We start from the raw sequence: 27,315 nt of genomic DNA, 5'->3' as shown, positions 1-27,315 counted from the left end.
GCGCAGTAGATTCCGAGTTAGATTCCGAGTTATGATGTAGGCGCAGTAGATTCCGAGTTATGATGTAGGCGCAGTAGATTCCGAGTTATGATGTAGGCGCAGTAGATTCCGAGTTAGATTCCGAGTTATGATGTAGGCGCAGTAGATTCCGAGTTAGATTCCGAGATATGATGTAGGCGCAGTTGATTCTGAGTTAGATTCCGAGTTATGATGTAGGCGCAGTAGATTCCGAGTTATGATGTAGGCGCAGTAGATTCCGAGTTATGATGTAGGCGCAGTAGATTCCGAGTTATGATGTAGGCGCAGTAGATACCGAGTTATGATGTAGGCGCAGTAGATTGCGAGTTATGATGTAGGCGCAGTAGATTCCGAGTTATGATGTAGACGCAGTAGATTCCGAGTTAGATTCCGAGTTATGATGTAGGCGCAGTAGATTCCGAGTTATGATGTAGGCGCAGTAGATTCCGAGTTAGATTCCGAGTTATGATGTAGGCGCAGTAGATTCCGAGTTAGATTCCGAGTTATGATGTAGGCGCAGTAGATTCCGAGTTAGATTCCGAGTTATGATGTAGGCGCAGTAGATTCCGAATTATGATGTAGGCGCAGTAGATTCCGAGTTAGATTTCGAGTTATGATGTAGGCACAGTAGATTCCGAGTTATGATGTAGGCGCAGTAGATTCCGAGTTATGATGTAGGCGCAGTAGATTCCGAGTTAGATTCCGAGTTATGATGTAGGCGCAGTAGATTCCGAGTTAGATTCCGAGTTATGATGTAGGCGCAGTAGATTCCGAGTTATGATGTAGGCGCAGTAGATTCCGAGTTAGATTCCGAGTTATGATGTAGGCGCAGTAGATTCCGAGTTAGATTCCGAGTTATGATGTAGGCGCAGTAGATTCCGAGTTAGATTCCGAGTTATGATGTAGGCGCAGTAGATTCCGAGTTATGATGTAGGCGCAGTAGATTCCGAGTTAGATTCCGAGTTATGATGTAGGCGCAGTAGATTCCGAGTTAGATTCCGAGTTATGATGTAGGCGCAGTAGATTCCGAGTTATGATATAGGCGCAGTAGATTCCGAGTTATGATATAGGCGCAGTAGATTCCGAGGTAGATTCCGAGTTATGATGTAGGCGCAGTAGATTCCGAGTTATGATGTAGGCGCAGTAGATTCCGAGTTAGATTCCGAGTTATGATGTAGGCGCAGTAGATTCCGAGTTATGATGTAGGCGCAGTAGATTCCAAGTTATGATGTAGGCGCAGTAGATTCCGAGTTATGATGTAGGCGCAGTAGATTCCGAGTTAGATTCTGAGTTATGATGTAGGCGCAGTAGATTCCGAGTTATGATGTAGGCGCAGTAGATTCCGAGTTAGATTCCGAGTTATGATGTAGGCGCAGTAGATTCCGAGTTATGATGTAGGCGCAGTAGATTCCGAGTTATTATGTAGGCGCAGTAGATTCCGAGTTATGATGTAGGCGCAGTAGATTCCGAGTTAGATTTCGAATTATGATGTAGGCGCAGTAGATTCCGAGTTAGATTCCGAGTTATGATGTAGGCGCACTAGATTCCGAGTTAGATTCCGAGTTATGATGTAGGCGCAGTAGATTCCGAGTTAGATTCCGAGTTATGATGTAGGCGCAGTAGATTCCGAGTTAGATTCCGAGATATGATGTAGGCGCAGTGGATTCTGAGTTAGATTCCGAGTTATGATGTAGGCGCAGTAGATTCCGAGTTATGATGTAGGCGCAGTAGATTCAGAGTTATGATGTAGGCGCAGTAGATTCCGAGTTATGATGTAGGCGCAGTAGATACCGAGTTATGATGTAGGCGCAGTAGATTGCGAGTTATGATGTAGGCGCAGTAGATTCCGAGTTATGATGTAGACGCAGTAGATTCCGAGTTAGATTCCGAGTTATGATGTAGGCGCAGTAGATTCCGAGTTATGATGTAGGCGCAGTAGATTCCGAGTTAGATTCCGAGTTATGATGTAGGCGCAGTAGATTCCGAGTTAGATTCCGAGTTATGATGTAGGCGCAGTAGATTCCGAGTTAGATTCCGAGTTATGATGTAGGCGCAGTAGATTCCGAATTATGATGTAGGCGCAGTAGATTCCGAGTTAGATTTCGAGTTATGATGTAGGCGCAGTAGATTCCGAGTTATGATGTAGGTGCAGTAGATTCCGAGTTATGATGTAGGCGCAGTAGATTCCGAGTTAGATTCCGAGTTATGATGTAGGTGCAGTAGATTCCGAGTTGGATTCCGAGTTATGATGTAGGCGCAGTAGATTCCGAGTTATGATGTAGGCGCAGTAGATTCCGAGTAATGATGTAGGCGCAGTAGATTCCGAGTTAGATTCCGAGTTATGATGTAGGCGCAGTAGATTCCGAGTAAGATTCCGAGTTATGATGTAGGCGCAGTAGATTCCGAGTTAGATTCCGAGTTATGATGTAGGCGCAGTAGATTCCGAGTTATGATGTAGGCGCAGTAGATTCCGAGTTATGATGTAGGCGCAGTAGATTCCGAGTTAGATTCCGAGTTATGATGTAGGCGCAGTAGATTCCGAGTTAGATTCCGAGTTATGATGTAGGCGCAGTAGATTCCGAGTTATGATGTAGGCGCAGTAGATTCCGAGTTATGATGTAGGCGCAGTAGATTCCGAGGTAGATTCCGAGTTATGATGTAGGCGCAGTAGATTCCGAGTTATGATGTAGGCGCAGTAGATTCCGAGTTATGATGTAGGCGCAGTAGATTCCGAGTTAGATTCCGAGTTATGATGTAGGTGCAGTAGATTCCGAGTTGGATTCCGAGTTATGATGTAGGCGCAGTAGATTCCGAGTTATGATGTAGGCGCAGTAGATTCCGAGTTATGATGTAGGCGCAGTAGATTCCGAGTTAGATTCCGAGTTATGATGTAGGCGCAGTAGATTCCGAGTAAGATTCCGAGTTATGATGTAGGCGCAGTAGATTCCGAGTTAGATTCCGAGTTATGATGTAGGCGCAGTAGATTCCGAGTTATGATGTAGGCGCAGTAGATTCCGAGTTATGATGTAGGCGCAGTAGATTCCGAGTTTGATTCCGAGTTATGATGTAGGCGCAGTAGATTCCGAGTTAGATTCCGAGTTATGATGTAGGCACAGTAGATTCCGAGTTATGATGTAGGCGCAGTAGATTCCGAGTTATGATGTAGGCGCAGTAGATTCCGAGGTAGATTCCGAGTTATGATGTAGGCGCAGTAGATTCCGAGTTATGATGTAGGCGCAGTAGATTCCGAGTTATGATGTAGGCGCAGTAGATTCCGAGTTAGATTCCGAGTTATGATGTAGGCGCAGTAGATTCCGAGTTATGATGTAGGCGCAGTAGATTCCAAGTTATGATGTAGGCGCAGTTGATTCCAAGTTATGATGTAGGCGCAGTAGATTCCGAGTTATTATGTAGGCGCAGTAGATTCCGAGTTAGATTCCGAGTTATGATGTAGGCGCAGTAGATTCCGAGTTATGATGTAGGCGCAGTAGATTCCGAGTTATGATGTAGGCGCAGTAGATTCCGAGTTAGATTCCGAGTTATGATGTAGGCGCAGTAGATTCCGAGTTATGATGTAGGCGCAGTAGATTCCGAGTTAGATTCCGAGTTATGATGTAGGCGCAGTAGATTCCGAGTTATGATGTAGGCGCAGTAGATTCCGAGTTAGATTCCGAGTTATGATGTAGGCGCAGTAGATTCCGAGTTAGATTCCGAGTTATGATGTAGGCGCAGTAGATTCCGAGTTATGATGTAGGCGCAGTAGATTCCGAGTTATGATGTAGGCGCAGTAGATTCCGAGTTAGATTCCGAGTTATGATGTAGGCGCAGTAGATTCCGAGTTATAATGTAGGCGCAGTAGATTCCGAATTAGATTCCGAGTTATGATGTAGGCGCAGTAGATTCCGAGTTATGATGTAGGCGCAGTAGATTCCGAGTTAGATTCCGAGTTATGATGTAGGCGCAGTAGATTCCGAGTTAGATTCCGAGTTATGATGTAGGCGCAGTAGATTCCGAGTTATGATGTAGGCGCAGTAGATTCCGAGTTAGATTTCGAGTTATGATGTAGGCGCAGTAGATTCCGAGTTATGATGTAGGCGCAGTAGATTCCGAGTTAGATTCCGAGTTATGATGTAGGCGCAGTAGATTCCGAGTTAGATTCCGAGTTATGAGGTAGGCGCAGTAGATTCCGAGTTATGATGTAGGCGCAGTAGATTCCGAGTTATTATGTAGTTTCAGTAGATTCCGAGTTAGATTCCGAGTTATGATGTAGGCGCAGTAGATTCCGAGTTATGATGTAGGCGCAGTAGATTCCGAGTTATGATGTAGGCGCAGTAGATTCCGAGTTAGATTCCGAGTTATGATGTAGGCGCAGTAGATTCCGAGTTATGATGTAGGCGCAGTAGATTCCGAGTTAGATTCCGAGTTATGATGTAGGCGCAGTAGATTCCGAGTTAGATTCCGAGTTATGATGTAGGCGCAGAAGATTCCGAGTTATGATGTAGGCACAGTAGATTCCGAGTTAGATTCCGAGTTATGATGTAGGCGCAGTAGATTCCGAGTTAGATTCCGAGTTATGAGGTAGGCGCAGTAGATTCCGAGTTATGATGTAGGCGCAGTAGATTCCAAGTTATGATGTAGGCGCAGTAGATTCCGAGTTATTATGTAGGCGCAGTAGATTCCGAGTTAGATTCCGAGTTATGATGTAGGCGCAGTAGATTCCGAGTTATGATGTAGGCGCAGTAGATTCCGAGTTATGATGTAGGCGCAGTAGATTCCGAGTTAGATTCCGAGTTATGATGTAGGCGTAGTAGATTCCGAGTTATGATGTAGGCGCAGTAGATTCCGAGTTATGATGTAGGCACAGTAGATTCCGAGTTAGATTCCGAGTTATGATGTAGGCGCAGTGGATTCTGAGTTAGATTCCGAGTTATGATGTAGGCGCAGTAGATTCCGAGTTATGATGTAGGCGCAGTAGATTGCGAGTTATGATGTAGGCGCAGTAGATTGCGAGTTATGATGTAGGCGCAGTAGATTCCGAGTTATGATGTAGACACAGTAGATTCCGAGTTATGATGTAGGCGCAGTAGATTCCGAGTTATGATGTAGGCGCAGTAGATTCCGAGTTATGATGTAGGCGCAGTAGATTCCGAGTTAGATTCCGAGTTATGATGTAGGCGCAGTAGATTCCGAGTTAGATTCCGAGTTATGATGTAGGCGCAGTAGATTCCGAGTTAGATTCCGAGTTATGATGTAGGCGCAGTAGATTCCGAGTTATGATGTAGGCGCAGTAGATTCCGAGTTAGATTCCGAGTTATGATGTAGGCGCAGTAGATTCCGAGTTATGATGTAGGCGCAGTAGATTCCGAGTTATGATGTAGGCGCAGTAGATTCCGAGGTAGATTCCGAATTATGATGTAGGCGCAGTTGATTCCGAGTTAGATTCCGAGTTATTATGTAGGTGCACTAGATTCCGAGTTAGATTCCGAGTTATGATGTAGGCGCAGTAGATTCCGAGTTATGATGTAGGCGCAGTAGATTCCGAGTTAGATTCCGAGTTATGATGTAGGCGCAGTATATTCCGAGTTAGATTCCGAGATATGATGTAGGCGCAGTGGATTCTGAGTTAGATTCCGAGTTATGATGTAGGCGCAGTAGATTCCGAGTTATGATGTAGGCGCAGTAGATTCCGAGTTATGATGTACACGCAGTAGATTCCGAGTTATGATGTAGGCGCAGTAGATTCCGAGTTATGATGTAGGCGCAGTAGATTCCGAGTTATGATGTAGGCGCAGTAGATTCCGAGTAAGATTCTGAGTTATGATGTAGGCGCAGTAGATTCCGAGTTAGATTCCGAGTTATGATGTAGGCGCAGTAGATTCCGAGTTATGATGTAGGCGCAGTAGATTCCGAGTTATGATGTAGGCGCAGTAGATTCCGAGTTAGATTCCGAGTTATGATGTAGGCGCAGTAGATTCCGAGTTAGATTCCGAGTTCTGATGTAGGCGCAGTAGATTCCGAGTTATGATGTAGGCGCAGTAGATTCCGAGTTAGATTCCGAGTTATGATGTAGGCGCAGTAGATTCCGAGTTAGATTCCGAGTTATGAGGTAGGCGCAGTAGATTCCGAGTTATGATGTAGGCGCAGTAGATTCCGAGTTATTATGTAGGCGCAGTAGATTCCGAGTTAGATTCCGAGTTATGATGTAGGCGCAGTAGATTCCGAGTTATGATGTAGGCGCAGTAGATTCCGAGTTATGATGTAGGCGCAGTAGATTCCGAGTTAGATTCCGAGTTATGATGTAGGCGCAGTAGATTCCGAGTTATGAAGTAGGCGCAGTAGATTCCGAGTTAGATTTCGATTTATGATGTAGGCGCAGTAGATTCCGAGTTAGATTCCGAGATATGATGTAGGCGCAGTGGATTCTGAGTTAGATTCCGAGTTATGATGTAGGCGCAGTAGATTGCGAGTTATGAGGTAGGCGCAGTAGATTGCGAGTTATGATGTAGGCGCAGTAGATTGCGAGTTATGATGTAGGCGCAGTAGATTCCGAGTTATGATGTAGACACAGTAGATTCCGAGTTATGATGTAGGCGCAGTAGATTCCGAGTTATGATGTAGGCGCAGTAGATTCCGAGTTATGATGTAGGCGCAGTAGATTCCGAGTTAGATTCCGAGTTATGATGTAGGCGCAGAAGATTCCGAGTTAGATTCCGAGTTATGATGTAGGCGCAGTAGATTCCGAGTTATGATGTAGGCGCAGTAGATTCCGAGTTATGATGTAGGCGCAGTAGATTCCGAGTTAGATTCCGAGTTATGATGTAGGCGCAGTAGATTCCGAGTTATGATGTAGGCGCAGTAGATTCCGAGTTAGATTCCGAGTTATGATGTAGGCGCAGTAGATTCCGAGTTAGATTCCGAGTTATGATGTAGGCGCAGAAGATTCCGAGTTATGATGTAGGCACAGTAGATTCCGAGTTAGATTCCGAGTTATGATGTAGGCGCAGTAGATTCCGAGTTAGATTCCGAGTTATGAGGTAGGCGCAGTAGATTCCGAGTTAGATTCCGAGTTCTGATGTAGGCGCAGTAGATTCCGAGTTATGATGTAGGCGCAGTAGATTCCGAGTTAGATTCCGAGTTATGATGTAGGCGCAGTAGATTCCGAGTTAGATTCCGAGTTATGATGTAGGCGCAGAAGATTCCGAGTTATGATGTAGGCACAGTAGATTCCGAGTTAGATTCCGAGTTATGATGTAGGCGCAGTAGATTCCGAGTTAGATTCCGAGTTATGATGTAGGCGCAGTAGATTCCGAGTTAGATTCCGAGTTCTGATGTAGGCGCAGTAGATTCCGAGTTATGATGTAGGCGCAGTAGATTCCGAGTTAGATTCCGAGTTATGATGTAGGCGCAGTAGATTCCGAGTTAGATTCCGAGTTATGATGTAGGCGCAGTAGATTCCGAGTTATGATGTAGGCGCAGTAGATTCCGAGGTAGATTCCGAATTATGATGTAGGCGCAGTTGATTCCGAGTTAGATTCTGAGTTATGATGTAGGTGCACTAGATTCCGAGTTAGATTCCGAGTTATGATGTAGGCGCAGTAGATTCCGAGTTATGATGTAGGCGCAGTAGATTCCGAGTTATGATGTACACGCAGTAGATTCCGAGTTATGATGTAGGCGCAGTAGATTCCGAGTTATGATGTAGGCGCAGTAGATTCCGAGTAAGATTCCGAGTTATGATGTAGGCGCAGTAGATTCCGAGTTAGATTCCGAGTTATGATGTAGGCGCAGTAGATTCCGAGTAAGATTCCGAGTTATGATGTAGGCGCAGTAGATTCCGAGTTATGATGTAGGCGCAGTAGATTCCGAGTTAGATTCCGAGTTATGATGTAGGCGCAGTATATTCCGAGTTAGATTCCGAGATATGATGTAGGCGCAGTGGATTCTGAGTTAGATTCCGAGTTATGATGTAGGCGCAGTAGATTCCGAGTTATGATGTAGGCGCAGTAGATTCCGAGTTATGATGTACACGCAGTAGATTCCGAGTTATGATGTAGGCGCAGTAGATTCCGAGTTATGATGTAGGCGCAGTAGATTCCGAGTTATGATGTAGGCGCAGTAGATTCCGAGTAAGATTCCGAGTTATGATGTAGGCGCAGTAGATTCCGAGTTAGATTCCGAGTTATGATGTAGGCGCAGTAGATTCCGAGTTAGATTCCGAGTTATGATGTAGGCGCAGTAGATTCCGAGTTATGATGTAGGCGCAGTAGATTCCGAGTTAGATTCCGAGTTATGATGTAGGCGCAGTAGATTCCGAGTTAGATTCCGAGTTATGATGTAGGCGCAGTAGATTCCGAGTTATGATGTAGGTGCAGTAGATTCCGAGTTATGATGTAGGCGCAGTAGCTTCCGAGGTAGATTCCGAGTTATGATGTAGGCGCAGTAGATTCCGAGTTATGATGTAGGCGCAGTAGATTCCGAGTTATGATGTAGGCGCAGTAGATTCCAAGTTATGATGTAGGCGCAGTAGATTCCGAGTTATGATGTAGGCGCAGTAGATTCCGAGTTAGATTCCGAGTTATGATGTAGGCGCAGTAGATTCCGAGTTAGATTCCGAGTTATGATGTAGGCACAGTAGATTCCCAGTTATGATGTAGGCGCAATAGATTCCGAGTTATGATGTAGGCGCAGTAGATTCCGAGTTAGATTCCGAGTTATGATGTAGGCGCAGTAGATTCCGAGTTATGATGTAGGCGCAGTAGATTCCGAGTTAGATTCCGAGTTATGATGTAGGCGCAGTAGATTCCGAGTTATGATGTAGGCGCAGTAGATTCCGAGTTAGATTCCGAGTTATGATGTAGGCGCAGTAGATTCCGAGTTAGATTCCGAGTTATGATGTAGGCGCAGAAGATTCCGAGTTATGATGTAGGCACAGTAGATTCCGAGTTAGATTCCGAGTTATGATGTAGGCGCAGTAGATTCCGAGTTAGATTCCGAGTTATGAGGTAGGCGCAGTAGATTCCGAGTTAGATTCCGAGTTCTGATGTAGGCGCAGTAGATTCCGAGTTATGATGTAGGCGCAGTAGATTCCGAGTTAGATTCCGAGTTATGATGTAGGCGCAGTAGATTCCGAGTTAGATTCCGAGTTATGATGTAGGCGCAGAAGATTCCGAGTTATGATGTAGGCACAGTAGATTCCGAGTTAGATTCCGAGTTATGATGTAGGCGCAGTAGATTCCGAGTTAGATTCCGAGTTATGATGTAGGCGCAGTAGATTCCGAGTTAGATTCCGAGTTCTGATGTAGGCGCAGTAGATTCCGAGTTATGATGTAGGCGCAGTAGATTCCGAGTTAGATTCCGAGTTATGATGTAGGCGCAGTAGATTCCGAGTTAGATTCCGAGTTATGATGTAGGCGCAGTAGATTCCGAGTTATGATGTAGGCGCAGTAGATTCCGAGGTAGATTCCGAATTATGATGTAGGCGCAGTTGATTCCGAGTTAGATTCCGAGTTATGATGTAGGTGCACTAGATTCCGAGTTAGATTCCGAGTTATGATGTAGGCGCAGTAGATTCCGAGTTATGATGTAGGCGCAGTAGATTCCGAGTTATGATGTACACGCAGTAGATTCCGAGTTATGATGTAGGCGCAGTAGATTCCGAGTTATGATGTAGGCGCAGTAGATTCCGAGTTATGATGTAGGCGCAGTAGATTCCGAGTAAGATTCCGAGTTATGATGTAGGCGCAGTAGATTCCGAGTTAGATTCCGAGTTATGATGTAGGCGCAGTAGGTTCCGAGTAAGATTCCGAGTTATGATGTAGGCGCAGTAGATTCCGAGTTATGATGTAGGCGCAGTAGATTCCGAGTTAGATTCCGAGTTATGATGTAGGCGCAGTATATTCCGAGTTAGATTCCGAGATATGATGTAGGCGCAGTGGATTCTGAGTTAGATTCCGAGTTATGATGTAGGCGCAGTAGATTCCGAGTTATGATGTAGGCGCAGTAGATTCCGAGTTATGATGTACACGCAGTAGATTCCGAGTTATGATGTAGGCGCAGTAGATTCCGAGTTATGATGTAGGCGCAGTAGATTCCGAGTTATGATGTAGGCGCAGTAGATTCCGAGTAAGATTCCGAGTTATGATGTAGGCGCAGTAGATTCCGAGTTAGATTCCGAGTTATGATGTAGGCGCAGTAGATTCCGAGTTAGATTCCGAGTTATGATGTAGGCGCAGTAGATTCCGAGTTATGATGTAGGCGCAGTAGATTCCGAGTTAGATTCCGAGTTATGATGTAGGCGCAGTAGATTCCGAGTTAGATTCCGAGTTATGATGTAGGCGCAGTAGATTCCGAGTTATGATGTAGGTGCAGTAGATTCCGAGTTATGATGTAGGCGCAGTAGCTTCCGAGGTAGATTCCGAGTTATGATGTAGGCGCAGTAGATTCCGAGTTATGATGTAGGCGCAGTAGATTCCGAGTTATGATGTAGGCGCAGTAGATTCCAAGTTATGATGTAGGCGCAGTAGATTCCGAGTTATGATGTAGGCGCAGTAGATTCCGAGTTAGATTCCGAGTTATGATGTAGGCGCAGTAGATTCCGAGTTAGATTCCGAGTTATGATGTAGGCACAGTAGATTCCCAGTTATGATGTAGGCGCAATAGATTCCGAGTTATGATGTAGGCGCAGTAGATTCCGAGTTAGATTCCGAGTTATGATGTAGGCGCAGTAGATTCCGAGTTATGATGTAGGCGATATAGATTCCGAGTTAGATTTCGAGTTATGATGTAGGCGCAGTAGATTCTGAGTTAGATTCCGAGTTATGATGTAGGCGCAGTAGATTCCGAGTTAGATTCCGAGTTGTGATGTAGGCGCAGTAGATTCTGAGTTATGATGTAGGCGCAGAAGGTTGCGAGTTATGATGTAGGCGCAGTAGATTCCGAGTTATGATGTAGGCGCAGTAGATTCCGAGTTATGATGTAGGCGCAGAAGATTCCGAGTTAGATTCCGAGTTATGATGTAGGCGCAGTAGATTCCGAGTTATGATGTAGGCGCAGTAGATTCCGAGTTAGATTCCGAGTTATGATGTAGGCACAGTAGATTCCGAGTTATGATGTAGGCGCAGTAGATTCCGAGTTATGATGTAGGCGCAGTAGATTCCGAGGTAGATTCCGAGTTATGATGTAGGCGCAGTAGATTCCGAGTTATGATGTAGGCGCAGTAGATTCCGAGTTATGATGTAGGCGCAGTAGATTCCGAGTTATGATGTAGGCGCAGTAGATTCCGAGTTAGATTCCGAGTTATGATGTAGGTGCAGTAGATTCCGAGTTATGATGTAGGCGCAGTGATTCCGAGTTATGATGTAGGCGCAGTAGATTCCGAGTTAGATTCCGAGTTATGATGTAGGCGCAGTAGATTCCGAGTTATGATGTAGGCGCAGTAGATTCCGAGTTAGATTCCGAGTTATGATGTAGGCGCAGTAGATTCCGAGTTAGAATCCGAGTTATGATGTAGGCGCAGTAGATTCCGAGTTATGATGTAGGCGCAGTAGATTCCGAGTTATGATGTAGGCGCAGTAGATTCCGAGTTAGATTCCGAGTTATGATGTAGGCGCAGTAGATTCCGAGTTATGATGTAGGTGCAGTAGATTCCGAGTTAGATTCCGAGTTATGATGTAGGCGCAGTAGATTCCGAGTTAGATTCCGAGTTATGATGTAGGCGCAGTAGATTCCGAGTTATGATGTAGGCGCAGTAGATTCCGACTTAGATTTCGAGTTATGATGTAGGCGCAGTAGATTCCGAGTTATGATGTAGGCGCAGTAGATTCCGAGTTAGATTCCGAGTTATGATGTAGGCGCAGAAGATTCCGAGTTAGATTCCGAGTTATGAGGTAGGCGCAGTAGATTCCGAGTTATGATGTAGGCGCAGTAGATTCCGAGTTAGATTCCGAGTTATGATGTAGGCGCAGTAGATTCCAAGTTAGATTCCGAGATATGATGTAGGCGCAGTAGATTCTGAGTTAGATTCCGAGTTATGATGTAGGCGCAGTAGATTGCGAGTTATGATGTAGGCGCAGTAGTTTGCGAGTTATGATGTAGGCGCAGTAGATTCCGAGTTATGATGTAGGCGCAGTAGATTGCGAGTTATGATGTAGGCGCAGTAGATTGCGAGTTATGATGTAGGCGCAGTAGATTCCGAGTTATGATGTAGACACAGTAGATTCCGAGATATGATGTAGGCGCAGTAGATTCCGAGTTATGATGTAGGCGCAGTAGATTCCGAGTTATGATGTAGGCGCAGTAGATTCCGAGTTAGATTCCGAGTTATGATGTAGGCGCAGTAGATTCCGAGTTAGATTCCGAGTTATGATGTAGGCGCAGTAGATTCCGAGTTAGATTCCGAGTTATGATGTAGGCGCAGTAGATTCCGAGTTATGATGTAGGCGCAGTAGATTCCGAGTTATGATGTAGGCGCAGTAGATTCCGAGTTAGATTCCGAGTTATGATGTAGGCGCAGTAGATTCCGAGTTATGATGTAGGCGCAGTAGATTCCGAGTTATGATGTAGGCGCAGTAGATTCCGAGGTAGATTCCGAATTATGATGTAGGCGCAGTTGATTCCGAGTTAGATTCCGAGTTATGATGTAGGTGCACTAGATTCCGAGTTAGATTCCGAGTTATGATGTAGGCGCAGTAGATTCCGAGTTATGATGTAGGCGCAGTAGATTCCGAGTTAGATTCCGAGTTATGATGTAGGCGCAGTATATTCCGAGTTAGATTCCGAGATATGATGTAGGCGCAGTGGATTCTGAGTTAGATTCCGAGTTATGATGTAGGCGCAGTAGATTCCGAGTTATGATGTAGGCGCAGTAGATTCCGAGTTATGATGTACACGCAGTAGATTCCGAGTTATGATGTAGGCGCAGTAGATTCCGAGTTATGATGTAGGCGCAGTAGATTCCGAGTTATGATGTAGGCGCAGTAGATTCCGAGTTAGATTCCGAGTTATGATGTAGGCGCAGTAGATTCCGAGTTAGATTCCGAGTTATGATGTAGGCGCAGTAGATTCCGAGTTAGATTCCGAGTTATGATGTAGGCGCAGTAGATTCCGAGTTATGATGTAGGCGCAGTAGATTCCGAGTTAGATTCCGAGTTATGATGTAGGCGCAGTAGATTCCGAGTTAGATTCCGAGTTATGATGTAGGCGCAGTAGATTCCGAGTTATGATGTAGGTGCAGTAGATTCCGAGTTATGATGTAGGCGCAGTAGATTCCGAGGTAGATTCCGAGTTATGATGTAGGCGCAGTAGATTCCGAGTTATGATGTAGGCGCAGTAGATTCCGAGTTATGATGTAGGCGCAGTGGATTCCGAGTTATGATGTAGGCGCAGTAGATTCCAAGTTATGATGTAGGCGCAGTAGATTCCGAGTTATGATGTAGGCGCAGTAGATTCCGAGTTAGATTCCGAGTTATGATGTAGGCGCAGTAGATTCCGAGTTAGATTCCGAGTTATGATGTAGGCGCAGTAGATTCCGAGTTAGATTCCGAGTTATGATGTAGGCACAGTAGATTCCCAGTTATGATGTAGGCGCAATAGATTCCGAGTTATGATGTAGGCGCAGTAGATTCCGAGTAAGATTCCGAGTTATGATGTAGGCGCAGTAGATTCCGAGTTATGATGTAGGCGCAGTAGATTCCGAGTTAGATTCCGAGTTATGATGTAGGCGCAGTATATTCCGAGTTAGATTCCGAGATATGATGTAGGCGCAGTGGATTCTGAGTTAGATTCCGAGTTATGATGTAGGCGCAGTAGATTCCGAGTTATGATGTAGGCGCAGTAGATTCCGAGTTATGATGTACACGCAGTAGATTCCGAGTTATGATGTAGGCGCAGTAGATTCCGAGTTATGATGTAGGCGCAGTAGATTCCGAGTTATGATGTAGGCGCAGTAGATTCCGAGTAAGATTCCGAGTTATGATGTAGGCGCAGTAGATTCCGAGTTAGATTCCGAGTTATGATGTAGGCGCAGTAGATTCCGAGTTAGATTCCGAGTTATGATGTAGGCGCAGTAGATTCCGAGTTATGATGTAGGCGCAGTAGATTCCGAGTTAGATTCCGAGTTATGATGTAGGCGCAGTAGATTCCGAGTTAGATTCCGAGTTATGATGTAGGCGCAGTAGATTCCGAGTTATGATGTAGGTGCAGTAGATTCCGAGTTATGATGTAGGCGCAGTAGCTTCCGAGGTAGATTCCGAGTTATGATGTAGGCGCAGTAGATTCCGAGTTATGATGTAGGCGCAGTAGATTCCGAGTTATGATGTAGGCGCAGTAGATTCCAAGTTATGATGTAGGCGCAGTAGATTCCGAGTTATGATGTAGGCGCAGTAGATTCCGAGTTAGATTCCGAGTTATGATGTAGGCGCAGTAGATTCCGAGTTAGATTCCGAGTTATGATGTAGGCACAGTAGATTCCCAGTTATGATGTAGGCGCAATAGATTCCGAGTTATGATGTAGGCGCAGTAGATTCCGAGTTAGATTCCGAGTTATGATGTAGGCGCAGTAGATTCCGAGTTATGATGTAGGCGATATAGATTCCGAGTTAGATTTCGAGTTATGATGTAGGCGCAGTAGATTCTGAGTTAGATTCCGAGTTATGATGTAGGCGCAGTAGATTCCGAGTTAGATTCCGAGTTGTGATGTAGGCGCAGTAGATTCTGAGTTATGATGTAGGCGCAGAAGGTTGCGAGTTATGATGTAGGCGCAGTAGATTCCGAGTTATGATGTAGGCGCAGTAGATTCCGAGTTATGATGTAGGCGCAGAAGATTCCGAGTTAGATTCCGAGTTATGATGTAGGCGCAGTAGATTCCGAGTTATGATGTAGGCGCAGTAGATTCCGAGTTAGATTCCGAGTTATGATGTAGGCACAGTAGATTCCGAGTTATGATGTAGGCGCAGTAGATTCCGAGTTATGATGTAGGCGCAGTAGATTCCGAGTTAGATTCCGAGTTATGATGTAGGCGCAGTAGATTCCGAGTTATGATGTAGGCGCAGTAGATTCCGAGTTAGATTCCGAGTTATGATGTAGGCGCAGTAGATTCCGAGTTAGAATCCGAGTTATGATGTAGGCGCAGTAGATTCCGAGTTATGATGTAGGCGCAGTAGATTCCGAGTTATGATGTAGGCGCAGTAGATTCCGAGTTAGATTCCGAGTTATGATGTAGGCGCAGTAGATTCCGAGTTATGATGTAGGTGCAGTAGATTCCGAGTTAGATTCCGAGTTATGATGTAGGCGCAGTAGATTCCGAGTTAGATTCCGAGTTATGATGTAGGCGCAGTAGATTCCGAGTTATGATGTAGGCGCAGTAGATTCCGACTTAGATTTCGAGTTATGATGTAGGCGCAGTAGATTCCGAGTTATGATGTAGGCGCAGTAGATTCCGAGTTAGATTCCGAGTTATGATGTAGGCGCAGAAGATTCCGAGTTAGATTCCGAGTTATGAGGTAGGCGCAGTAGATTCCGAGTTATGATGTAGGCGCAGTAGATTCCGAGTTAGATTCCGAGTTATGATGTAGGCGCAGTAGATTCCAAGTTAGATTCCGAGATATGATGTAGGCGCAGTAGATTCTGAGTTAGATTCCGAGTTATGATGTAGGCGCAGTAGATTGCGAGTTATGATGTAGGCGCAGTAGTTTGCGAGTTATGATGTAGGCGCAGTAGATTCCGAGTTATGATGTAGGCGCAGTAGATTGCGAGTTATGATGTAGGCGCAGTAGATTGCGAGTTATGATGTAGGCGCAGTAGATTCCGAGTTATGATGTAGACACAGTAGATTCCGAGATATGATGTAGGCGCAGTAGATTCCGAGTTATGATGTAGGCGCAGTAGATTCCGAGTTATGATGTAGGCGCAGTAGATTCCGAGTTAGATTCCGAGTTATGATGTAGGCGCAGTAGATTCCGAGTTAGATTCCGAGTTATGATGTAGGCGCAGTAGATTCCGAGTTAGATTCCGAGTTATGATGTAGGCGCAGTAGATTCCGAGTTATGATGTAGGCGCAGTAGATTCCGAGTTATGATGTAGGCGCAGTAGATTCCGAGTTAGATTCCGAGTTATGATGTAGGTGCAGTAGATTCCGAGTTATGATGTAGGCGCAGTAGATTCCGAGTTATGATGTAGGCGCAGTAGATTCCGAGGTAGATTCCGAATTATGATGTAGGCGCAGTTGATTCCGAGTTAGATTCCGAGTTATGATGTAGGTGCACTAGATTCCGAGTTAGATTCCGAGTTATGATGTAGGCGCAGTAGATTCCGAGTTATGATGTAGGCGCAGTAGATTCCGAGTTAGATTCCGAGTTATGATGTAGGCGCAGTATATTCCGAGTTAGATTCCGAGATATGATGTAGGCGCAGTGGATTCTGAGTTAGATTCCGAGTTATGATGTAGGCGCAGTAGATTCCGAGTTATGATGTAGGCGCAGTAGATTCCGAGTTATGATGTACACGCAGTAGATTCCGAGTTATGATGTAGGCGCAGTAGATTCCGAGTTATGATGTAGGCGCAGTAGATTCCGAGTTATGATGTAGGCGCAGTAGATTCCGAGTTAGATTCCGAGTTATGATGTAGGCGCAGTAGATTCCGAGTTAGATTCCGAGTTATGATGTAGGCGCAGTAGATTCCGAGTTAGATTCCGAGTTATGATGTAGGCGCAGTAGATTCCGAGTTATGATGTAGGCGCAGTAGATTCCGAGTTAGATTCCGAGTTATGATGTAGGCGCAGTAGATTCCGAGTTAGATTCCGAGTTATGATGTAGGCGCAGTAGATTCCGAGTTATGATATAGGTGCAGTAGATTCCGAGTTATGATGTAGGCGCAGTAGATTCCGAGGTAGATTCCGAGTTATGATGTAGGCGCAGTAGATTCCGAGTTATGATGTAGGCGCAGTAGATTCCGAGTTATGATGTAGGCGCAGTGGATTCCGAGTTATGATGTAGGCGCAGTAGATTCCAAGTTATGATGTAGGCGCAGTAGATTCCGAGTTATGATGTAGGCGCAGTAGATTCCGAGTTAGATTCCGAGTTATGATGTAGGCGCAGTAGATTCCGAGTTAGATTCCGAGTTATGATGTAGGCACAGTAGATTCCCAGTTATGATGTAGGCGCAATAGATTCCGAGTTATGATGTAGGCGCAGTAGATTCCGAGTTAGATTCCGAGTTATGATGTAGGCGCAGTAGATTTCGAGTTATGATGTAGGCGATATAGATTCCGAGTTAGATTTCGAGTTATGATGTAGGCCCAGTAGATTCCGAGTTATGATGTAGGCGCAGTAGATTGCGAGTTATGATGTAGGCGCAGTAGATTCCGAGTTATGATGTAGGCGCAGAAGATTCCGAGTTAGATTCCGAGTTATGATGTAGGCGCAGTAGATTCCGAGTAATGATGTAGGCGCAGTAGATTCCGAGTTATGATGTAGGCGCAGTAGATTCCGAGTTATGATGTAGGCGCAGTAGATTCCAAGTTATGATGTAGGCGCAGTAGATTCCGAGTTGTGATGTAGGCGCAGTAGATTCCGAGTTATGATGTAGGCGCAGTAGATTGCGAGTTATGATGTAGGCGCAGTAGATTCCGAGTTATGATGTAGGCGCAGTAGATTCCGAGTTATGATGTAGGCGCAGAAGATTCCGAGTTAGATTCCGAGTTATGATGTAGGCGCAGTAGATTCCGAGTTATGATGTAGGCGCAGTAGATTCCGAGTTAGATTCCGAGTTATGATGTAGGCACAGTAGATTCCGAGTTATGATGTAGGCGCAGTAGATTCCGAGTTATGATGTAGGCGCAGTAGATTCCAAGGTAGATTCCGAGTTATGATGTAGGCGCCGTAGATTCCGAGTTATGATGTAGGCGCAGTAGATTCCGAGTTATGATGTAGGCGCAGTAGATTCAGAGTTATGATGTAGGCGCAGTAGATTCCGAGTTATGATGTAGGCGCAGTAGATTCCGAGTTAGATTCCGAGTTATGATGTAGGCGCAGTAGATTCCGAGTTATGATGTAGGCGCAGTGATTCCGAGTTATGATGTAGGCGCAGTAGATTCCGAGTTAGATTCCGAGTTATGATGTAGGCGCAGTAGATTCCGAGTTATGATGTAGGCGCAGTAGATTCCGAGTTAGATTCCGAGTTATGATGTAGGCGCAGTAGATTCCGAGTTAGAATCCGAGTTATGATGTAGGCGCAGTAGATTCCGAGTTATGATGTAGGCGCAGTAGATTCCGAGTTAGATTCCGAGTTATGATGTAGGCGCAGTAGATTCCGAGTTATGATGTAGGCGCAGTAGATTCCGAGTTAGATTCCGAGTTATGATGTAGGCGCAGTAGATTCCGAGTTAGATTCCGAGTTATGATGTAGGCGCAGTAGATTCCGAGTTATGATGTAGGCACAGTAGATTCCGAGTTAGATTTCGAGTTATGATGTAGGCGCAGTAGATTCCGAGTTATGATGTAGGCGCAGTAGATTCCGAGTTAGATTCCGAGTTATGATGTAGGCGCAGTAGATTCCGAGTTAGATTCCGAGTTATGAGGTAGGCGCAGTAGATTCCGAGTTATGATGTAGGCGCAGTAGATTCCAAGTTATGATGTAGGCGCAGTAGATTCCGAGTTATTATGTAGTTTCAGTAGATTCCGAGTTAGATTCCGAGTTATGATGTAGGCGCAGTAGATTCCGAGTTATGATGTAGGCGCAGTAGATTCCGAGTTAGATTCCGAGTTATGATGTAGGCGCAGTTGATTCCGAGTTATGATGTAGGCGCAGTAGATTCCGAGTTATGATGTAGGCGCAGTAGATTCCGAGGTAGATTCCGAGTTATGATGTAGGCGCAGTAGATTCCGAGTTATGATGTAGGCGCAGTAGATTCCGAGTTATGATGTAGGCGCAGTAGATTCCGAGTTAGATTCCGAGTTATGATGTAGGCGCAGTAGATTCCGAGTTAGATTCCGAGTTATGAGGTAGGCGCAGTAGATTCCGAGTTATGATGTAGGCGCAGTAGATTCCAAGTTATGATGTAGGCGCAGTAGATTCCGAGTTATTATGTAGGCGCAGTAGATTCCGAGTTAGATTCCGAGTTATGATGTAGGCGCAGTAGATTCCGAGTTATGATGTAGGCGCAGTAGATTCCGAGTTATGATGTAGGCGCAGTAGATTCCGAGTTAGATTCCGAGTTATGATGTAGGCGCAGTAGATTCCGAGTTATGATGTAGGCGCAGTAGATTCCGAGTTAGATTCCGAGTTATGATGTAGGCGCAGTAGATTACGAGTTAGATTCCGAGATATGATGTAGGCGCAGTGGATTCTGAGTTAGATACCGAGTTATGATGTAGGCGCAGTAGATTCCGAGTTATGATGTAGGCGCAGTAGATTGCGAGTTATGATGTAGGTGCAGTAGATTGCGAGTTATGATGTAGGCGCAGTAGATTCCGAGTTATGATGTAGACACAGTAGATTCCGAGTTATGATGTAGGCGCAGTAGATTCCGCGTTATGATGTAGGCGCATTAGATTCCGAGTTATGATATAGGCGCAGTAGATTCCGAGTTAGATTCCGAGTTATGATGTAGGCGCAGTAGATTCCGAGTTAGATTCCGAGTTATGATGTAGGCGCAGTAGATTCCGAGTTAGATTCCGAGTTATGATGTAGGCGCAGTAGATTCCGAGTTATGATGTAGGCGCAGTAGATTCCGAGTTAGATTCCGAGTTATGATGTAGGCGCAGTAGATTCCGAGTTAGATTCCGAGTTATGATGTAGGCGCAGTAGATTCCGAGTTATGATGTAGGCGCAGTAGATTCCGAGTTATGATGTAGGCGCAGTAGATTCCGAGGTAGATTCCGAATTATGATGTAGGCGCAGTTGATTCCGAGTTAGATTCCGAGTTATGATGTAGGTGCACTAGATTCCGAGTTAGATTCCGAGTTATGATGTAGGCGCAGTAGATTCCGAGTTATGATGTAGGCGCAGTAGATTCCGAGTTAGATTCCGAGTAATGATGTAGGCGCAGTATATTCCGAGTTAGATTCCGAGATATGATGTAGGCGCAGTGGATTCTGAGTTAGATTCCGAGTTATGATGTAGGCGCAGTAGATTCCGAGTTATGATGTAGGCGCAGTAGATTCCGAGTTATGATGTACACGCAGTAGATTCCGAGTTATGATGTAGGCGCAGTAGATTCCGAGTTATGATGTAGGCGCAGTAGATTCCGAGTTATGATGTAGGCGCAGTAGATTCCGAGTAAGATTCCGAGTTATGATGTAGGCGCAGTAGATTCCGAGTTAGATTCCGAGTTATGATGTAGGCGCAGTAGATTCCGAGTTAGATTCCGAGTTATGATGTAGGCGCAGTAGATTCCGAGTTAGATTCCGAGTTATGATGTAGGCGCAGTAGATTCCGAGTTATGATATAGGTGCAGTAGATTCCGAGTTATGATGTAGGCGCAGTAGATTCCGAGGTAGATTCCGAGTTATGATGTAGGCGCAGTAGATTCCGAGTTATGATGTAGGCGCAGTAGATTCCGAGTTATGATGTAGGCGCAGTAGATTCCGAGTTATGATGTAGGCGCAGTAGATTCCGAGTTAGATTCCGAGTTATGATGTAGGCGCAGTAGATTCCGAGTTAGATTCCGAGTTATGATGTAGGCACAGTAGATTCCCAGTTATGATGTAGGCGCAAAAGATTCCGAGTTATGATGTAGGCGCAGTAGATTCCGAGTTAGATTCCGAGTTATGATGTAGGCGCAGTAGATTCCGAGTTATGATGTAGGCGATATAGATTCCGAGTTAGATTTCTAGTTATGATGTAGGCGCAGTAGATTCCGAGTTAGATTCCGAGTTATGATGTAGGCGCAGTAGATTCCGAGTTAGATTCTGAGTTGTGATGTAGGCGCAGTAGATTCCGAGTTATGATGTAGGCGCAGTAGATTGCGAGTTATGATGTAGGCGCAGTAGATTCCGAGTTATGATGTAGGCGCAGTAGATTCCGAGTTATGATGTAGGCGCAGAAGATTCCGAGTTTGATTCCGAGTTATGATGTAGGCGCAGTAGATTCCGAGTTATGATGTAGGCGCAGTAGATTCCGAGTTAGATTCCGAGTTATGATGTAGGCACAGTTGATTCCGAGTTATGATGTAGGCGCAGTAGATTCCGAGTTATGATGTAGGCGCAGTAGATTCCGAGGTAGATTCCGAGTTATGATGTAGGCGCAGTAGATTCCGAGTTATGATGTAGGCGCAGTGATTCCGAGTTATGATGTAGGCGCAGTAGATTCCGAGTTAGATTCCGAGTTATGATGTAGGCGCAGTAGATTCCGAGTTATGATGTAGGCGCAGTAGATTCCGAGTTAGATTTCGAGTTATGATGTAGGCGCAGTAGATTCCGAGTTCGATTCCGAGTTATGATATAGGCGCAGTAGATTCCGAGTTAGAATCCGAGTTATGATGTAGGCCCAGTAGATTCCGAGTTATGATGTAGGCGCAGTAGATTCCGAGTTAGATTCCGAGTTATGATGTAGGCGCAGTAGATTCCGAGTTAGATTCCGAGTTATGATGTAGGCGCAGTAGATTCCGAGTTATGATGTAGGCGCAGTAGATTCCGAGTTAGATTCCGAGTTATGATGTAGGCGCAGTAGATTCCGAGTTAGATTCCGAGTTATGATGTAGGCGCAGTAGATTCCGAGTTATGATGTAGGCGCAGTAGATTCCGAGTTAGATTTCGAGTTATGATGTAGGCGCAGTAGATTCCGAGTTATGATGTAGGCGCAGTAGATTCCGAGTTAGATTCCGAGTTATGATGTAGGCGCAGTAGATTCCGAGTTAGATTCCGAGTTATGATGTAGGCGCAGTAGATTCCGAGTTATGATGTAGGCGCAGTAGATTCCAAGTTATGATGTAGGTGCAGTATATTCCGAGTTATTATGTAGTTTTAGTAGATTCCGAGTTAGATTCCGAGTTATGATGTAGGCGCAGTAGATTCCGAGTTATGATGTAGGCGCAGTAGATTCCGAGTTAGATTCCGAGTTATGATGTAGGCGCAGTTGATTCCGAGTTATGATGTAGGCGCAGTAGATTCCGAGTTATGATGTAGGCGCAGTAGATTCCGAGGTAGATTCCGAGTTATGATGTAGGCGCAGTAGATTCCTAGTTAGATTCCGAGTTATGATGTAGGCGCAGTAGATTCCGAGTTATGATATAGGCGCAGTAGATTCCGAGTTAGATTCCGAGTTATGATGTAGGCGCAGTAGATTCCGAGTTAGATTCCGAGTTATGAGGTAGGCGCAGTAGATTCCGAGTTATGATGTAGGCGCAGTAGATTCCAAGTTATGATGTAGGCGCAGTAGATTCCGAGTTATTATGTAGGCGCAGTAGATTCCGAGTTAGATTCCGAGTTATGATGTAGGCGCAGTAGATTCCGAGTTATGATGTAGGCGCAGTAGATTCCGAGTTATGATGTAGGCGCAGTAGATTCCGAGTTAGATTCCGAGTTATGATGTAGGCGCAGTAGATTCCGAGTTATGATGTAGGCGCAGTAGATTCCGAGTTAGATTCCGAGTTATGATGTAGGCGCAGTAGATTCCGAGTTAGATTCCGAGATATGATGTAGGCGCAGTGGATTCTGAGTTAGATTCCGAGTTATGATGTAGGCGCAGTAGATTCCGAGTTATGATGTAGGCGCAGTAGATTCCGAGTTATGATGTAGGCGCAGTAGATTCCGAGTTAGATTCCGAGTTATGATGTAGGCGCAGTAGATTCCGAGTTAGATTCCGAGATATGATGTAGGCGCAGTGGATTCTGAGTTAGATTCCGAGTTATGATGTAGGCGCAGTAGATTCCGAGTTATGATGTAGGCGCAGTAGATTCCGAGTTATGATGTAGGCGCAGTAGATTGCGAGTTATGATGTAGGCGCAGTAGATTCCGAGTTATGATGTAGACACAGTAGATTCCGAGTTATGATGTAGGCGCAGTAGATTCCGAGTTATGATGTAGGCGCAGTAGATTCCGAGTTATGATGTAGGCGCAGTAGATTCCGAGTTAGATTCCGAGTTATGATGTAGGCGCAGTAGATTCCGAGTTAGATTCCGAGTTATGATGTAGGCGCAGTAGATTCCGAGTTAGATTCCGAGTTATGATGTAGGCGCAGTAGATTCCGAGTTATGATGTAGGCGCAGTAGATTCCGAATTAGATTCCGAGTTATGATGTAGGCGCAGTAGATTCCGAGTTAGATTCCGAGTTATGATGTAGGCGCAGTAGATTCCGAGTTATGATGTAGGCGCAGTAGATTCCGAGTTATGATGTAGGCGCAGTAGATTCCGAGGTAGATTTCGAATTATGATGTAGGCGCAGTTGATTCCGAGTTAGATTCCGAGTTATGATGTAGGTGCACTAGATTCCGAGTTAGATTCCGAGTTATGATGTAGGCGCAGTAGATTCCGAGTTATGATGTAGGCGCAGTAGATTCCGAGTTAGATTCCTAGTTATGATGTAGGCGCAGTATATTCCGAGTTAGATTCCGAGATATGATGTAGGCGCAGTGGATTCTGAGTTAGATTCCGAGTTATGATGTAGGCGCAGTAGATTCCGAGTTATGATGTAGGCGCAGTAGATTCCGAGTTATGATGTACACGCAGTAGATTCCGAGTTATGATGTAGGCGCAGTAGATTCCGAGTTATGATGTAGGCGCAGTAGATTCCGAGTTATGATGTAGGCGCAGTAGATTCCGAGTTATGATGTAGGCGCAGTAGATTCCGAGTAAGATTCCGAGTTATGATGTAGGCGCAGTAGATTCCGAGTTAGATTCCGAGTTATGATGTAGGCGCAGTAGATTCCGAGTTAGATTCCGAGTTATGATGTAGGCGCAGTAGATTCCGAGTTAGATTCCGAGTTATGATGTAGGCGCAGTAGATTCCGAGTTATGATGTAGGTGCAGTAGATTCCGAGTTAGATTCCGAGTTATGATGTAGGCGCAGTAGATTCCGAGTTAGATTCCGAGTTATGATGTAGGCGCAGTAGATTCCGAGTTATGATGTAGGCGCAGTAGATTCCGACTTAGATTTCGAGTTATGATGTAGGCGCAGTAGATTCCGAGTTATGATGTAGGCGCAGTAGATTCCGAGTTAGATTCCGAGTTATGATGTAGGCGCAGTAGATTCCGAGTTAGATTCCGAGTTATGATGTAGGCGCAGTAGATTCCGAGTTATGATGTAGGCGCAGTAGATTCCAAGTTATGATGTAGGCGCAGTAGATTCCGAGTTATTATGTAGTTTCAGTAGATTCCGAGTTAGATTCCGAGTTATGATGTAGGCGCAGTAGATTCCGAGTTATTATGTAGGCGCAGTAGATTCCGAGTTAGATTCCGAGTTATGATGTAGGCGCAGTAGATTCCGAGTTATGATGTAGGCGCAGTAGATTCCGAGGTAGATTCCGAGTTATGATGTAGGCGCAGTAGATTCCGAGTTAGATTCCGAGTTATGATGTAGGCGCAGTAGATTCCGAGTTATGATGTAGTCGCAGTAGATTCCGAGTTAGATTCCGAGTTATGATGTAGGCGCAGTAGATTCCGAGTTAGATTCCGAGTTATGAGGTAGGCGCAGTAGATTCCGAGTTATGATGTAGGCGCAGTAGATTCCAAGTTATGATGTAGGCGCAGTAGATTCCGAGTTATTATGTAGGCGCAGTAGATTCCGAGTTAGATTCCGAGTTATGATGTAGGCGCAGTAGATTCCGAGTTATGATGTAGGCGCAGTAGATTCCGAGTTATGATGTAGGCGCAGTAGATTCCGAGTTAGATTCCGAGTTATGATGTAGGCGCAGTAGATTCCGAGTTATGATGTAGGCGCAGTAGATTCCGAGTTATGATGTAGGCGCAGTAGATTCCGAGTTAGATTCCGAGTTATGATGTAGGCGCAGTAGATTCCGAGTTAGATTCCGAGATATGATGTAGGCGCAGTGGATTCTGAGTTAGATTCCGAGTTATGATGTAGGCGCAGTAGATTCCGAGTTATGATGTAGGCGCAGTAGATTGCGAGTTATGATGTAGGCGCAGTAGATTGCGAGTTATGATGTAGGCGCAGTAGATTCCGAGTTATGATGTAGACACAGTAGATACCGAGTTATGATGTAGGCGCAGTAGATTCCGAGTTATGATGTAGGCGCAGTAGATTCCGAGTTATGATGTAGGCGCAGTAGATTCCGAGTTAGATTCCGAGTTATGATGTAGGCGCAGTAGATTCCGAGTTAGATTCCGAGTTATGATGTAGGCGCAGTAGATTCCGAGTTAGATTCCGAGTTATGATGTAGGCGCAGTAGATTCCGAGTTATGATGTAGGCGCAGTAGATTCCGAGTTAGATTCCGAGTTATGATGTAGGCGCAGTAGATTCCGAGTTAGATTCCGAGTTATGATGTAGGCGCAGTAGATTCCGAGTTATGATGTAGGCGCAGTAGATTCCGAGTTATGATGTAGGCGCAGTAGATTTTGAGGTAGATTCCGAATTATGATGTAGGCGCAGTTGATTCCGAGTTAGATTCCGAGTTATGATGTAGGTGCACTAGATTCCGAGTTAGATTCCGAGTTATGATGTAGGCGCAGTAGATTCCGAGTTATGATGTAGGCGCAGTAGATTCCGAGTTAGATTCCGAGTTATGATGTAGGCGCAGTATATTCCGAGTTAGATTCCGAGATATGATGTAGGCGCAGTGGATTCTGAGTTAGATTCCGAGTTATGATGTAGGCGCAGTAGATTCCGAGTTATGATGTAGGCGCAGTAGATTCCGAGTTATGATGTACACGCAGTAGATTCCGAGTTATGATGTAGGCGCAGTAGATTCCGAGTTATGATGTAGGTGCAGTAGATTCCGAGTTATGATGTAGGCGCAGTAGATTCCGAGTTATGATGTAGGCGCAGTAGATTCCGAGTAAGATTCCGAGTTATGATGTAGGCGCAGTAGATTCCGAGTTAGATTCCGAGTTATGATGTAGGCGCAGTAGATTCCGAGTTAGATTCCGAGTTATGATGTAGGCGCAGTAGATTCCGAGTTAGATTCCGAGTTATGATGTAGGCGCAGTAGATTCCGAGTTATGATATAGGTGCAGTAGATTCCGAGTTATGATGTAGGCGCAGTAGATTCCGAGGTAGATTCCGAGTTATGATGTAGGCGCAGTAGATTCCGAGTTATGATGTAGGCGCAGTAGATTCCGAGTTATGATGTAGGCGCAGTAGATTCCGAGTTATGATGTAGGCGCAGTAGATTCCGAGTTAGATTCCGAGTTATGATGTAGGCGCAGTAGATTCCGAGTTAGATTCCGAGTTATGATGTAGGCACAGTAGATTCCCAGTCATGATGTAGGCGCAATAGATTCCGAGTTATGATGTAGGCGCAGTAGATTCCGAGTTATGATGTAGGCGATATAGATTCCGAGTTAGATTTCTAGTTATGATGTAGGCGCAGTAGATTCCGAGTTAGATTCCGAGTTATGATGTAGGCGCAGTAGATTCCGAGTTAGATTCCGAGTTGTGATGTAGGCGCAGTAGATTCCGAGTTATGATGTAGGCGCAGTAGATTGCGAGTTATGATGTAGGCGCAGTAGATTCCGAGTTATGATGTAGGCACAGTAGATTCCGAGTTATGATGTAGGCGCAGAAGATTCCGAGTTTGATTCCGAGTTATGATGTAGGCGCAGTAGATTCCGAGTTATGATGTAGGCGCAGTAGATTCCGAGTCAGATTCCGAGTTATGATGTAGGCACAGTAGATTCCGAGTTATGATGTAGGCGCAGTAGATTCCGAGTTATGATGTAGGCGCAGTAGATTCCGAGGTAGATTCCGAGTTATGATGTAGGCGCAGTAGATTCCGAGTTATGATGTAGGCGCAGTGATTCCGAGTTATGATGTAGGCGCAGTAGATTCCGAGTTAGATTCCGAGTTATGATGTAGGCGCAGTAGATTCCGAGTTATGATGTAGGCGCAGTAGATTCCGAGTTAGATTTCGAGTTATGATGTAGGCGCAGTAGATTCCGAGTTCGATTCCGAGTTATGATGTAGGCGCAGTAGATTCCGAGTTAGAATCCGAGTTATGATGTAGGCGCAGTAGATTCCGAGTTATGATGTAGGCGCAGTAGATTCCGAGTTAGATTCCGAGTTATGATGTAGGCGCAGTAGATTCCGAGTTATGATGTAGGCGCAGTAGATTCCGAGTTAGATTCCGAGTTATGATGTAGGCGCAGTAGATTCCAAGTTATGATGTAGGCGCAGTAGATTCCGAGTT

Source organism: Coturnix japonica, chromosome 6, assembly GCF_054131305.1.
Source record: "Coturnix japonica strain WE chromosome 6, WE-NBRP24, whole genome shotgun sequence".
In the NCBI taxonomy this organism is placed as follows: Eukaryota; Metazoa; Chordata; class Aves; order Galliformes; family Phasianidae; genus Coturnix; species Coturnix japonica.
Note: the sequence above shows the minus strand (reverse complement) of the source record.